The 12,483-nt window shown below is 35.8% G+C and overlaps 1 protein-coding gene and 1 pseudogene across 3 annotated transcripts in view; one reads left to right on the top strand and one right to left on the bottom strand.

The window, feature by feature from the left end:
- Positions 1–12,483, bottom strand: part of MTMR8 (myotubularin related protein 8) — a 256,913-nt gene that overhangs the window by 226,890 nt on the left and 17,540 nt on the right. The window lies entirely within an intron of this gene.
- On the top strand, positions 9,513–10,427 carry LOC122689104 (annotated as a pseudogene).

Genomic DNA, 12,483 nt, shown 5'->3' with positions numbered 1-12,483 from the left:
TAAAAATGCCAACATATGGAGGCTAAATAACACGCTTCTGCATAACCAACAAATCATAGAAGAAATCAAAATATGCATAGAAACGAATGAAAACACAACAACCCAAAACCTATGGGACACTGTAAAAGCAGTGCTAAGGGGAAGGTTCATAGCAATGCATTCTTACCTCAAGAAACAAGAAAAAAGTCAAATAAATAATCTAACTCTACACCTAAAGCAACTAGAGAAGGAAGAAATGGAGAACCCCAGGGTTAATAGAAGGAAAGAAATCTTAAAAATTAGGGCAGAAATAAATTCAATAGAAACTAAAGAGACTATACCAAAAATTAACAAAGCTAAAAGCTGGTTTTTTGAAAGGATAAATAAAATTGACAAACCATTAGCCAGACTCATGAAGAAACAAAGGGCGAAGAATCAAGTCAACAAAATTAGAAATGAAAATGGAGAGATCACAACAGACAATACAGAAATACAAAGGATCATAAGAGACTACTACCAGCAGCTACATGCCAATAAAATGGACAACTTGGAAGAAATGGACAAATTCTTAGAAAAGTATAACTTTCCAAAACTGAACCAGGAAGAAATAGAAGATCTTAACAGACCCATCACAAGCACGGAAATCAAAACTGTAATCAGAAATCTTCCAGCAAACAAAAGCCCAGGACCAGATGGCTTCACAGCTGAATTCTACCAAAAATTTAGAGAAGAGCTAACACCTATCTTACTCAAACTCTTCCAGAAAATTGCATACAAAGGTAAACTTCCAAACTCATTCTATGAGGCCACCATCACCCTAAAACCAAAACCAGACAAAGATGCCACAAAAAAAAAAAAAAAAAAAAAAAAAAAAAAAAAACTACAGACCAATATCACAGATGAACATAGATGCAAACACCCTTAACAAAATTCTAGCAAACAGAATCCAACAACATATTAAAAAGATCATACATCAGGACCAAATGGGCTTTACAGGAATGCAAGGATTCTTTAATATCCGCAAATCAAACAATGTAATACACCACATTAACAAATTGAAAGATAAAAACCATATGATTATCTCAATAGATGCAGAAAAAGCATTTGACAAAATTCAGCATGCATTTATGATAAAAACTCTCCAGAAAGCAGGAATAGAAGGAACATACCTCAATAAAAGCTATATATGACAAACCCACAGCAAACATTATCCTCAATGGTGTAAAATTGAAAGCATTTCCCCTAAAGTCAGGAACAAGGCAAGGGTGCCCACTCTCACCACTACTATTCAACATAGTTTTGGAAGTGTTGGCCACAGAAATCAGAGCAGAAAAAGAAATAAAAGGAATGCAGATAGGAAAAGAAGCAAAACTCTCACTGTTTGCAGATGACATGATCCTCTACATAGAAAACCCTAAAGAAGTCACCAGAAAATTACTAGAGCTAATCAACGAATATAGTAAAGTTGCAGGATATAAAATAAAGACACAGAAATCCCTTGCATTCCTATACACTAACAATGAGAAAACAGAAATAGAAATTAAGGAAAAAATACCATTCACCATTGCAACGAAAAGAATAAAATACTTAGGAATATATCTACCTAAAGAAACAAAAGCCCTATATATAGAAAACTATAAAACACTGATGAAAGAAATCAAAGAGGACACAAATAGATGGAGAAATATACCGTGTTCATGGATTGGAAGAATCAATATTGTCAAAATGACTATACTACCCAAAGCAATCTATAGATTCAATGCAATCCCTATCAAGCTACCAACGGTATTTTTCATAGAACTAGAAAAAATAATTTCACAATTTGTATGGAAATACAAAAAAACCTCAAATAGCCAAAGCAATCTTGAGAAAGAAGAATGGAACTGGAGGAATCAACCTGCCTGACTTCAGGCTCTACTACAAAGCCACATGTCATCAAGACAGTATGGTACTGGCACAAAGACAGAAACATAGATCAATGGAACAGAATAGAAAGCCCAGAGATAAATCCACATACCTATGGACACCTTATCTTCGAGAAAGGAGGTAAGAATATACAATGGAGAAAAGACAACCTCTTAACAAGTGGTGCTGGGAAAACTGGTCAACCACTTGTAAAAGAATGAAAGTAGAACACTTTCTAACACCATACACAAAAATAAACTCAAAATGGATTAAAGACCTAAATGTAAGACCGGAAACTATTAAACTCCTACAGGAAAACATAGGAAAAACACTCTCTGACATAAGTCACAGCAAGATCCTCTATGACGCATCTTCCAGAATAATGGAAATAAAAGCAAAAATAAACAAATGGGACCTAATTAAACCTAAAAGCTTTAGCACAACAAAGGAAACTATAAGCAAGGTGAAAAGACAGCCTTCAGAATGGGAGAAAATAATAGCAAATGAAGCAACAAACAAAGAATTAATCTCAAAAATATACAAGCAACTCTTGAAGCTCAATTCCAGAAAAATAAATGACCCAATCAAAAAATGGGTCCAAGAACTAAACAGACATTTCTCCAAAGAAGACATGCAGATGGCTAACAAACACATGAAAAGATGCTCAACATCATTCATTATTAGAGAAATGCAAATCAAAACCACAATGAGTTACTATTTCATGCCAGTCAGAATGGCTGCTATCCAAAAGTCTACAAGCAATAAATGCTGAGAGGGTGTGGAGAAAAGGGAACCTTCTTACACTGCTGGTGGGAATACAAACTAGTACAGCCACTATGGAGAACAGTGTGGAGATTCCTTAAAAAAAAAAAAAAAAAAAAACTGGAAATCAAACAGCCATATGACCCAGCAATCCCACTTCTGGGCATACACACCGAGGAAACCAGAATTGAAAGAGACATGTGTACCCCAATGTTTACTGCAGCACTGTTTATAATAGCCAGGACATGGAAGCAACCTAGATGCCCATCAGCAGATGAATGGATAGGAAAGCTGTGGTACATATACCTGACGGAATATTACTCAGCCATTAAAAAGAATACATTTGAATCAGTTCTAATGAGGTGGATGAAACTGGAGCCCATTATACAGACTGAAGTAAGCAAGAAAGATAAACACCAATACAGTATACTAATGCATATATATGGAATTTAAAAAGATGGTAATGATAACCCTAAATGGAAGACAGAAAAAGAGACACAGATGTATAGAATAGACTTTTGGACTCTGTGGGAAAAGGCGAGAGTGGGATGAACAGCATCAAAACATGTCTATTATCCAGTGTGAAACAGATCGCCAGTCCAGGTTTGATGCATGAGACAAGTGCTCAGGGCTGGTGCATTAGGATGACCCAGAGGGATGGGATGGGGAGGGAGGTGGGAGCGGGGTTCAGCATGGGGAACACATGTAAATCCATGGCTGATTCATATCAATGTATGGCAAAAAACACTACAGTATTGTAAAGTAATTAGCCTCCAACTAATATAAACAAATGGGGAAAAAAAAGAATACCCAAACATGGACCCAACTTACTCTAACGCAAGATAGCCTATGATAAATGCCAAAACAGAGGCATGACTAGAGCCTGGAGCAATCAGAGTTCCCAGTTTCAGACAGATACCCCTGGGAGACAACTAGAACCAAATATTCAAAGGTTCCTTCACTCAACATTTCTTAAGCACCTACTACTTTCAAATTATGGAGTTAGGCTTTTCTGGGGAAATAAGGCAGAAACCCTGCATTTATCTATCCATTTGACAAATATTTATTGAGCATCTAATATATGCCAGGCACTGTACCAAGCGTTATGGAATTCAAGATGCCTAAGCATGCTCTTTACCCTCAAAGTGTTCAATCTTAATAGAAAAATTACACATGTAAAACGGGGAAGAAAAAGCTAGTTTGGTGTGCGTAGCTATATCCTTATGTATAAAATATATACAATTGCTACAGTAAAGGGAGTGATCTTTGTCTAGGAGATGGAAGGCAACAAAGGGAGACTTTTTTATAGAAGAGTCAATACATAAGCCTCAATCAGTATGCTTAAGTTTTGAAAGACAAGAAGGGATTCAGCAGGGAGTAGAGAAAGGAACAACATTCCAAGTACAATTGGGAATACTCTGAAACAAGGAGCCAATCTACAGTGGGAGTGGAGGAGTCAGGAAGTAGGCTAGAGAGCAGGCAGGGACTAGATCTAAAAGATTCCTGTATGCCAGGTGAAGAAATCTGTTAACTCCTTAAGGAAACTTGAGGTACATAAGGCGTTTGCACTAAAGATCAATGTGGTCATATTTGTGTTTTTGAAAGCTCATCCTGGCAGCAATGTAGAAATCAGATCAGATGCAAGGCTCTTACAGCTAGCAATTCATGTGAGAAAAGATGACTATCTGAACACAAGAGCAGCAATAGTTATATACAGGAGAGGATATATCAGAAGCGTATTTAGAAGGAAAAAAGGGGGTTGATGACTGATGAAACATGGGTCATAAAGGATAAGGAGGACTCTAAGATGCCTTTCAGGCTTGGTGACTGGGTGGATGGTGGGTGATGGTGTTATCACTAAAATTGCAACCATCAGAGACAGAAAATAATATTAAGTATATTTTGAGACATTCAGAGTGTAATATACTTGTAAGATATCCAGTTGAAGATGGCCAATTATGGAATATATATCCAGATCTGGAAATCAGAAGTTATTTGGTCTGGAGAAAATCATTTGGAATTGTTACTTCATGTTGATTTAAAATCATGGGAGAAGATGGGATCACCAAGGAAATATATATAGAATGACATGAAAGATGGCCAAAGATGGAACTCCAAGGGGACTACAATATGTATAGGGCAGACAAAGAGTGTTCAGCAAAAGAAACAGAAGCAGTGGTCTGAAGTACAAGGAAAAAAAAAAAAAAGAGAGAGAGAGAGAGAGGTCTCTTGGAAGCCAAAGGAATGGAGAGTAGGCTCAAGAGCCTAAGAATTAAATATGTCCATATGACACAGCAATGAGTTAAGTCATTGTTGACTTTAGCAAATGAACTTTCAGTGAAGGAGTCAGAGTGAAAACTTAACTGAAAATTTCCTGACAGATAAAGCTATCTCCAGAGAGTGAGCATAAACTACTCTTTTGAGAACTTTGTTAGGAAAGAAAGAAGTAGTTTACCTTTGCTAAAAAAGGGTCTTATATAATGGAGACATGAGCATGATTCCAGGCCAGAAAAAAAGGATAAAAAAAGAATAATGAAGACATGGAAGAGAATACTAATAATGTATCAAGATCTCAGAGGCCATCGGTGACCTTGTTGAATACTTTTGGTGGGTTAACTGGTGTAAAATCATGATTATAGATTAAAAAAAGAATGGAGACTTCATGAAATTCAGTTCTTAGATGAGCATGTAAGGAGCTTGGAAGACATCACTGTTACCCTAACATAAAGAAAAAAGCTGGACAAACTGGAAATCAGCAACTCTTCTTAGATTCATCAGAAAACTGGCACCACAGGACAAACTGCTATCCCCAAACTGGAGACAAAAATGAACACAGAGAATCACAACTTATTCAAACAGAAGACCAGAAGCAGAAACCTCCATGCGAAACATTATTCCTTTTAGTACATCATGCCTGGCTTTCAATTAAAACATACTTTAAAAAAAAATACCTACACAGTTTAAAGAGACAGAGCAAGCATCAGAACCAGACTCAGATGTCAGAAATCTTGGAATTATCAGAAGAATTTTAAATAACTATAATTAATATTCTAAGGGTTCTCATGGCGTAGTGGACAACATGTAAGAACAGATGGGTAATGTAAGCAGAGAGATAGAAACTCCAAGGGAGAGTCAAAAGGAAATGCTAGAAATCTTAAAACACTGTAACAGAAATGAAAAATGCCTTTGATGGGCTCATCAATAGATTAGAAACAGCCAAGAGAAGAGTAAGCAAACCTAACAAAATGTCAAAGGAAACTTCTATAACTGAAGTGAAAAGAGATAAAGAAATGAAAAAGAATATTCAAGTGGGATAATTAGAAGAGATATAACACATATGTAATGAGAATACCAGAAGGAGAAGGAAAAGAGAAAGGAATAAATGAAATATGTGACCCAATAATGACTAAGAATTTCCACAAAATTAATAATAGAATCTAAATCAGATCCAGAAAACAGCAGGCATGATAAACACCAAAGAATCTTGAAAGAAGCCAGAGGAGGAAAAAAACACTATGTACAGAGGAAAGAGAATAAGAATTACACTGGAATTCTCTTCAGCAACGATGAAAACAAAAAGATAGTGGAGTAAAATATTTAGTATTGAAAGAAAAAATGCCAACCTAGAAGTCTGTATTCTAGGGAAATTATTCTTCAAATATGGAGACATAAGGACTTTTTTTCAAACAAACAAAAAATAAGGGAATTTGTTACCAGTAAACTTCTCATGAAAGAAATATTAAAAACTTTTCAGATAGAAGGATAAATGATACAGGCCAGAAACTTGATCATAAAGGAAGAATGTTAGATAAGGGATAAATGATTTTTTTTTAATTTTTAATGAGCTAACAGTTAATAGTTTGTTCAAAATAATAATAGGAATAATATTTTGGTGATTATAACTTATGGATATGTGAAATGAATGACAACAATGTTATAAGGGACAGAAGGCAGAAATTGGTAATAATCTGTTAAAAGGTGCTTACAGTACCCATGAAATGGTATAGTATTATTGGGCTACTTGCAAATTTATAGTACAAATTCAAAGATGACCACTGAAAAATGAGAAAAGTATGCTTATGCTGAGAGAAAAAAATGACTAGAATTACATATAATTCTCAGTTAAAGTGAGAAGGCAAAAAAAACCCAAAGATCAAGGGTAATGAATAAAAACATTAATAAATATTAATAAACATATATTGATATTAATAAACAGTATTAAATTGATAAACATTAACCCGTCTATATCAATAATCACTTTAAAATCAATGGTCTAAATACATTAATGAAAAATTATTTTCAGAGTGCATAAAAAAAGACTATAAGAAGGCTACTTTAAAGATCAAGATACATATACATTAAAAGAAAAAGGAAGGAGAAAGATAGGCCATGTTAACACTAATCAAAAGAAAGTTGGAACAGCTATATTAATAGAAGATAAAGCAAGACTTCAGAGCAAGGAAAATTATCAGTGTTGTTAAGAAAGGTATTACTTAGAGATAAAAGGGTTAATTCTCCAAGAAGACACAACAATCCTTAATGTGTATACTGAAAACATAGCATCAAAATACATGAGCCAAAAATGGATAGAATTGCAAGGAGAAATAAATGAATCCCCTATTATAACTGGAGATTTCAACACCCCTCAATTGATAAATCCATTAGGCAGAAAGTCAGTAAGGACATTGTTGAATTTAACAGTACCACCAATCAATTAGATCTAATTGATATCTATTTAATATTTCATCCAATGAGAGCTAAATACATTTTTTTCACATGGTCACAAGGAACATGCATCAAGACAGATCACATTCTGTGCCATAAAGCACACCTTAATGAACTGAGAACAGAATTCATACAAAGTATGCTCTCAGAACACAATGAATTCAATGAGAAATCAACCATAGAAAGACAACTGGAAAATCTCAAAATACACTGAGATTATATAATATACTTCTAAATTTAGGAAACTAGAAAAAGAAGAGCAAATTAAATCCAAAGTAAGCAGAAGAAGAAATAATAAAAATAAGCATCAATGAAATGACAAATAGGCAAGTAACAGAGAAAGCTGGTTCTATGAAAAGATCTATGAAAACTGTTAAATATCTAGCTAGGTTAACTAAGTAGAAAACAGAAAAAAACACAAATTACTAATATCAGAAATAGAAAAGGAGCCACCACTACCAGACATTAAAAATACAATAAATAAATATGAATAATCCTATGCCCACAAATTTGATAACCTAGATGAAATGAACCAATACCTTGAAAGACATAATCTACCAAAATTCATCCAAGGAGAAATAGATGATCTGAGTAGACCTATATCTATTAAAGAAATTGTATTTGTAATTAATAATTTTCCAAAACAGAAAGCATCGGGACCAGATGGGGGGTTACTGGTAAATCCTATCAAACATTTAAACATGAAATTACAACAATTCTCTACAATCTCTTCCAGAAAATATAATCAGGAGAACTGTTTCCTAATTCATTCTATGAGGCCATATTACCGTAAGAGAAAAACTGGAAAAGACATTACAAAAAAGGAAATATTCTACTGCACAATACTGTGTCCATAATTAACAATGATGTACTATGTACTTTAAAAATGTGTTAAGAGGATATATCTTATATCAAATATTCTTAAAATAAAAAGAAGAAGAGGAGGAGGAAGAAGAAAGGCAAAGTATAGACTGATATCTCTGACAAACACAGAAGGAAAATCCTCAACAACAAAAATTATTATTATTAGTTTGCCTATTCTAATGGCAATGCCTATACTAATGACCACATTTTAAATTGATTACTTCTGTCAGGACCCTATCTCCAAATAAGTCACAATCTGAAGTACTAGAGTTTAGGACCTCAACATACTTAAATTTTGGGGGACAGAATTCAACCCATTACAATTAGCAAATGAAATCCAACAGTATACTGTATTAAAAAACTCATATACCATGTTCAAATGAAATTTGTACCAGATATACAAGGCTGGTTCAACATTTGAAAATCAATTAATGTAATTCACCACAGTAATGAACTAAAGATGAAAAAAACACAGGATCATAGCAATAGATGAAGAAAAAGCATTTAACAAAATCCAGCACCTATCCAGGATAAAAATTGTCAACAAGCTAGGAAGAGATGGTAATTTTCACAATTTGATAAAGAACACTGGCAAAAACCCTACAGCTAAGATCATACTTAGAAACTAGATTTTTCTTGCTAAGATTGGGAACCAGGCAAGTATGTCTGCTCTCAACAGTGCATTGGCAGTCTTAGTTAATGAAATAAGTCATAAATGAAAAGGTATGAATATATACAGGAATAAATAAAGCTGTCTTTGTAGAACACATGATTATCTATGTAGAAAATATGGAAGTATCAACATACACAAAATAGAAACTCCAGGAGCTAATTAGCAATTATACTTAAGTTTCAGCATACAAGGCTAATATACAAAAGTAGATTTCTTACATGTTGTCAACGAACAATTGGAACTTGAAATTCAAAACACAATATAATGTACAGTAGCACCAAAACTACTTAGGTATAAAATCTAACAAAATATTTACAAGATATTCTGAAAACTACAAACTTCTGATTAAAAATAAATCTAGATAAATTGAGTGATATTCCATGCACAAGGACATGAAGACTCAGTATTATCAAAATATCAGTTCTTCCCAACTCGATCTATACATTCAATGCAATTCCAATCAAAATCCCAGCAAGTTATTGTATACATATCAACAAACTGACTCTAAAGATTACATGGGCCTTTCTGCCCATGGACTCCACCAAGTAAGCATCGTTGAAGACTTCCCCCTCCACTGCTGTAATGTCTAAGTGAGTCTCCCAAAGAGCTGCAGTAGCTCTTCATGGGAGGTTTGAACTTTGAAACAACCAATGAGTCTAAGGAGTCATTTTGAGCAATGGGGAATGCTCACAAACTATGTGGTAATGAGGGATTCAAACACCAAGTGCTCCAGAAGCTTTGGGTTTGTCACATATGCCACTGTGGAGGAGATGGATGCAACCATGAATGCAAGGCCACACAAGGTTGATGGAAGAGTTGTGAAACCAAAGAGGGCCATCTCAGGGGAAGATTCTCAAAGACCTGGTGCCCACTTGACTGTGAAGAAGATTTTTTCTGGTGACATTAAAGAAGACACTGAAGAACATCACCTAAGAGATTATTCTGAACAGTATGGGAAAACTGAGGTGATCAAAATCAAAACAACCAAGGCAGTGGTCAAAAGAGAGGCTTTGCTTTTGTAGTCTCTGATGACCATGACTCTATAGACAAGACTGTCATTCAGAAATACCACACTGTGAATGGTCACAACTGTGATGTAAGGAAAACCCTAAGCAAGAGATAGCTAGTGTTTCATCCAGCCAGAGGTTGAAGTGGTTCTAGAAACTTTGGTGGTGGTGGAGGAAATGGTTTTGGTGGGAATGAAAACTTTGCTTGTGGAGGAAACTTCAGTGGTCGAGGTGGCTTTGGTGGCAGTCATGGTGGTGGTGGATATAGTAGATGTGGTGATGGTTATAATGGGTTTGATAATAATGGAAGCAATTTTGGAAGTGGCAGAAGCCATGATTTTGCCAATTACAACAATCAATATTCAAATTTTGGACCTATGATAGGAAGAAACCTTGAAGGCAGAGGTTCTGGCCCCTGTGGTGGTAAAGACCAATACTTTGCCAAACCATGAAACTGAGGTGGCTATAGTGGTTCCAGCAGCAGTAGCTATGGCAATGGCAGAAGGTTTTAATTACTTCCAGGAAACAAAGTTTAGCAGGGGAGGAGAGCCAGAGAAGTGACAGGGAACAGTTTGGTAAAAACATGTAATTGTTTCAGCTAATTGAGAGTTAAAAGGAAGTAGGCTTGCTGCTGCTAGAAGGAACTATATTGTGATTAGGTTAATAGAAGACATCAGTGCTAGTTGGAAGAGGAGCTCATTCTCTCCCACTCAGGAAAAGAAGTCACACCTCAGGAAAATAATGGCAGAGGATGAGGAGTAGAAATTGAAACTATAAAGTATCTTTAGTGCTCTTCTACCTGTCCCAGGACAGGCAACTTTGGATGGAAGGATGTTCAACCAGGTGGAAAATAGGTCACTCAAAAGGAGTTCAGGTGAAGGCCCAGGGCACTATCTACCAAAAAAGCTACAATGTCCATGTGTGAAGGTTATTAAGTGCCTCAGAGAAGAGGGAAACTGTTGGTATTGAAATTGTTAATGTGAACTTCCTATAGAGCTTCACACTGCAGGGAACCTGTGTCTATTGGCAGATGGGAACTTTTAGACCTGAAATTACTCAGACTGACCCCTTTCTCCATTCATGGGCACCAGAGATACCTCTGGTTCTAAGAGTGTAGTAAGAGTGTCTCTGCCTGATGTGCTTTTTTCCAACAGAAACCTGGGGTCCCACTGTGTGTGTGTGTGTGTGTGTGTGTGTGTGTGTGTTGGTGTGTAGAGCAGGGGAAAGAGAGAAAGAAAAAGAGATGCAGGGAAGAGACTTAAAAGACATGACAGGAGGGTAAGGAAAGAAGGGGGAAAGAGAAAAAGAGGAGGGGGAGAAAAAGGAAAAAGGAGAGAGAAAGAAGGGAGGAGATGAAGAGTAGAGAGAGAGAGAGAGAGAAAGGAAAGGGAGATTAAGATGACCACCACTAAGTACTACAGAGACTCTAATTCCCAGTAAGGCCACCCAGCTGCTTTGTTAGTTTTGCATACCAGGACTATAGACAGAACATGCAGACATAGATCACTGCTCTTAGAAAAGCTATGGGCCATAAACCATGTTTTTCTCCCCTTTCCCTTCCAGGAAGGGAGGAAGGAAATCAGGTGCACTTCAGAGGTCTCTGAATCTATTCATTATCCTTGTTTGCCACAATTATTGATAATAAATTGGAAATACTGAAAAAATAAAAGATAGGATATCTGGCTCCAGGAGGACCAATAGCATGATGATATCTAACAGCCCATGTTCCATATAAGCCCTACTCCATGTGGCATCAGTTCTGACAACAAAGAATATTCATCATGAAAACAATTGCTGAACTCTGCATATATTAAAAAACTTTCTCCTACTTTCACAACAAGCACCTCTGATTAAGGTCTCTTATTTTAAGTATTAAGTGAGAAAATACGTAACAGTAGGAAGGAGGAAAGGAAAAAGTGGAGGGCAAATGAAGTCCTTTGTGTCAAGATATGCAAGGTCATTTAAAGCAAGTGTTAAAAATATAACACAAACTAGCCTTGAATTTATGTCTCATCACCCCCTAATTTTTATCAACCCTCCAATTAAAAAAAATTGATACTGCATTTTACAGTCCACATACCTATCATTAAGTGCTGGAAGCACTTAAGAGTTAGAATGAATCTTCCAGATTAACACCAGTATTTCTCAAAACATATTCTATAAACCCTCATTCCACAGGCTGTTAATAGGTGTGCACGCATACACACACGCACATATACACACACACATACACACACAGAGTTCTGTGGTCAGGTTAGGGAAATACTGCTTTATAAGTAGGTTTCTTTACTGCGGGGTTTCTCAGAGACTTTAACAACATTAGCAATCTCCAGTGTTTGTAGTGCCAACATATTTTACCTTAGAATCTTTTTTTTTTTTTAAACAACTTATCTTGTGGGACTAGTAGTCATTAGGAACAAAGTTTAGGAAATGCTGGTATAATCCAATCTGCTCATTTTATTGAAGCAGTATACTGTAGGGGTTAAGAGCACAAGCTTTTGAGTCACATACTGCTTCATTTCTGACCCTCAACAAGTTGCTTAAGCTTTCTGGGTCCTGATTTCTTTA

This window comes from Cervus elaphus, chromosome X (assembly GCF_910594005.1).
Source record: "Cervus elaphus chromosome X, mCerEla1.1, whole genome shotgun sequence".
Taxonomy (NCBI): Eukaryota; Metazoa; Chordata; class Mammalia; order Artiodactyla; family Cervidae; genus Cervus; species Cervus elaphus.
Note: the sequence above shows the minus strand (reverse complement) of the source record. Positions and strands in the feature narration are given on the sequence as shown.